Source organism: Miscanthus floridulus, chromosome 3, assembly GCF_019320115.1.
Source record: "Miscanthus floridulus cultivar M001 chromosome 3, ASM1932011v1, whole genome shotgun sequence".
In the NCBI taxonomy this organism is placed as follows: domain Eukaryota; kingdom Viridiplantae; phylum Streptophyta; class Magnoliopsida; order Poales; family Poaceae; genus Miscanthus; species Miscanthus floridulus.
The window spans coordinates 150,165,748-150,169,448 of record NC_089582.1 but is presented as its reverse complement, the minus strand read 5'-3'; the positions used below and the strand labels follow the sequence as shown (position 1 = coordinate 150,169,448).

At 57.1% G+C, this 3,701-nt stretch overlaps 1 pseudogene; it reads left to right on the top strand.

Moving 5' to 3' along the window:
- The first annotated feature begins 649 nt into the window (after nucleotides 1–649).
- Nucleotides 650–2,041, top strand: LOC136544700 (uncharacterized; annotated as a pseudogene).
- The last annotated feature ends 1,660 nt before the right edge of the window (nucleotides 2,042–3,701 follow it).

Here is a 3,701-nt window from a genome sequence, read left to right as displayed (position 1 = left end):
ATCCTGGTTGGAACTTGTTATGACGGGATTAGGGTATTCCAGGCGCATGCCCATTGGTGACTAAGGGCCCAGGAATATATTTAGTTTATTTACCTCAAATAGTATAAATACTTGTACTCAGAGATTATTGGATTTTAAGCAAGAGTAATCAATTTACTCGGCTTCCTCTGGGAGCCGGAGACTTGCCCTAGCCGCCCCTCTATTCCTCTTCCTCCAGCGCGTGACCACGGTGCCCCACCGCCATGCCATAGCCTTCAAGCCTCACCATGCCATCACTCATTCATACGACCTTCGGTCCACCAGAGGCAAGGCTCGAGTTCATATCAACCTGGTATCAGACTTGGCCATGTCGATTCCGCAACCCACCACCACTGTGCCACCGATCGGCGCCCCAGCCCCACCAGGCACCACTGCGCCACTCCAGGCGGCTGCCTCTACGTCAGCCCTGGTCCAGTCAGCCTCGCTACAGATGGGTGCGCCAGCTGCTCCCCGGGCCTTCTTCACGCCCGAACAGACGATGGCGGCTATCGTCGATCTCAGCGCCGGTGTGGCAGAACTGCGGCTTACGATGCAATCCGTCCTCCAGTTCCTCAACCCACAGATGTCGGCCTACGCACCTCCACCATCATTGCCGCCGCCCTAGCCGATGATGCCGATCTCCTACCCCTATGGGATGCCCACCTATCATGATCCGTCGTCCTCCAACTCCATGTCGCTGCCGTCGCCGAGCGTCCCCATCCACATGATTCGTTTTCCGCCGTCGCCGTCCCCGATCCCAACCTGGGCCATGGGGCACTCCAACGTCGTCTACACCACGGCCCTGTCCTGGACTCATGTCCCCGTGCCACCCTCCACCGGGCCTGTGCTCGATCATGGGGGGCCGGTGGCGTCGGGTACCCTCTATGACGGGCTAGACGGCACCCTCTTCCATGGCACCAGCACCAGCGCCCCGACCTCCAACGATGCCCTAGAGGGTGGCATCCATGAGGCCACGTAGGGCAACATGCCCCCAAAGTTTCACAAGCTGGAGTTCACGACATATGATGGCTCCGTCGACCCGTTGAACTGGCTCACACATTGTGAGCAATTCTTCCGGGGTCAGTTCACGCCGGCGTCGCAGCGCACATGGATGGCGTCCTACCACCACACCGGAGCGGCCCAGACATGGTACTACGCCCTAGAGCGGGATGAGGGCATGCCGCCATGGGACCGTTTCAAGGATCTATGTCGCCTTCGCTTCGAGCCGCCTTTCCACGGCACCCGCCTAGTGGAACTGGGCCGACTGCCGTTCCAGTCCATGGTGGAGGAGTTCGTAGGGTGCTTCCAGGTGGTCTTGGCCCATGCCCGAGATATTTCCACCCACCAAAAGGCCGAGCTATTTGTGGGTGGCCTTCCAGACCACATTCGCATCGACGTGGAGATGCGAGACCCCGGCGACCTACAAACAGCCATGTACTTGGCTCGCGCCTTTGAGTGTCGTGCTGAGGCCATGGCGGTGCCAGCGCAGCGGGGCATCCGTCCTCCCCAGCGGTCGGGCCCGTCCGCACGGGTGCCCACGGGAGGAGCTACCCCGACGGCCGCGACCGCGCCTACCGTGCCAGCACCTGAAGGGTCAGGGACAGCGACACCTGCTCGACAGTTCCGTCGCCTATCACCGGCCGAGATGCAGGAACGTCGTCGCTAAGGGCTCTACTACAACTGTGATGAGCCGTATGTGCGTGGGCACGTGTGCCCCCACCTGTTCTACCTCGAGTCAGACGACTTCATCGACGAGGAGGGGCGTCCTGCCATGGACGGCGACGACTCGGCCCTCCCGACGGATGGGACGACTGCTAACGCCGTGGTGGTTTCTGTGCACGCTCTTGCAGGGATTCAGACCTACCACACTATGCTCCTTTCGGTGATGATCAAGGGCAAGCGACTACTCGCCCTGCTGGACACCGGCTCCACCCACACCTTCCTCCAATGCCGCGACCATGCACCGCTTGGGACTCGCTCCACAGGGGGGCGAACAGCTCCGCGTCACGGTCGCCAATGGTGACCGCGTTCCTTGCAAGGGGATCGCCCGTGACGTCCCTATCATTATCCGCGGCGATACTTTTCCCATCACGTATGTTGGGCTCGCGCTGGGCTGCTTCGACCTCATCCTCAGCGTGGACTTCTTCGGGGCGTTGGGCCCCCTCACTTGGGACTTTGATGGCCTGACCGTGGCCTTCTAGAAGGGGGACCACCGCATGACGTGGCACTGTGTGGGCGCCCCGGGCGCGCCCTCCCAGCAGCGGTCCTTGGCCATGGTCACGCCTGACCCACAGCATCCACTGCTGGACCAGCTTCTACTATAGCACGGCGCCGTCTTCGACACACCACGAGGCCTTCCCTCGGCTCGCGCCTACGACCACCGTATACACCTCCTACCGGGGACCGCGCCGGTAGCTATGTGTCGACGAAATATGGTCGGCAGTCTACCTAGGGGTATGCCCAAGGTAGTAGATTGTCGGCAGACAGATGCGCAAGCCACAAACAAGACGGTGACACAAGACAGACATGAGGTTTTATCCAGGTTCGGCCGCCAAAAAGGCGTAACACCTACGTCCTGCGTCTGATTTGTATTACTGTATGTCAATGAGAGATGTTTTTTAGAGGGGTCCCCTGCCCACCTTATATAGTCCGGGGGGCAGGGTTATAGATCTGGAAACTAATCCTAGCCAGTTACAATTGTCATATGTGGCCAGATAAGGATTCCTATTCTAACCGACCAGGATCTTGATTGCCAAATCCGCCTTGACTCCTTGCGCGAGACTCCGATCAGGTTGGCCAGGCCACACGTCATCTTTTGGTAGACCAGACCCACCGATCCAGGCCGACCCAAGCTTAGCCATAAGGGTATAGGGGTTAATACCCCCACAGCTAGTTCCCGAGCACCATGTATTATGCTGCGACACGCCATTTTAACCTTCTCCGACAAGTAAGGCTTGAGTCCTTGACATCTCTAACCATTGTTGTCACCGGAGAGGTAGGTTGTCCGAAGAATGTATGGTGCTCTTAAGAAAAAAGAAAAAGATTTCCGTCCTGTGAAGTGTGCCCACTTGTATTTCTGAACAGAAATATAAGTGCGTCTTGAAGCGTAGCGTCCTTGATCATTAGAGGCATAGGGGTCGAAAAACAAACACATTCACCGCAAGGTGAAGTGTGCCCACTTAGTCCCCGAGCCTGGTAGTAGGTGACATAGGCACGTGGTGCCAGGGTCTAAAAAGAATTCCCAGTCAAGTTGAGAACCCAATTGTCGTACAAGCAATACGAGATGCACCGGCAGGTGCATCGTACCGTTGTAGTCCCCGAGCTTGCTGGAAGGTGAAGTATGAGCCTTGTAGCAAGGTCTAAATAAATGTCTCTCAACTGTATGTGAGTACAAATCACATGTAGCCGAGAAGAACGATCTCCGAGCAGTGGTCGGGACAGTCCCCGAGCATGATAGTAATCCTTACAATCAGTCAAAGCATAAGGGTCGATTAAACAAACACATTCACCACAAGGTGAAGTGTGCCCACTTAGTCCCCGAGCCTGGTAGTAGGTGACGCAGGCACGTGGTGCCAGGGTCTAAAAAAGAATTTCCATTGAAGTTAAGAATCCAATCATCATGCAGGCGATACAAGATGCACCGGCAGGTGCATCGTACCAATGTAGTCCCCGAGCTTGCTGGA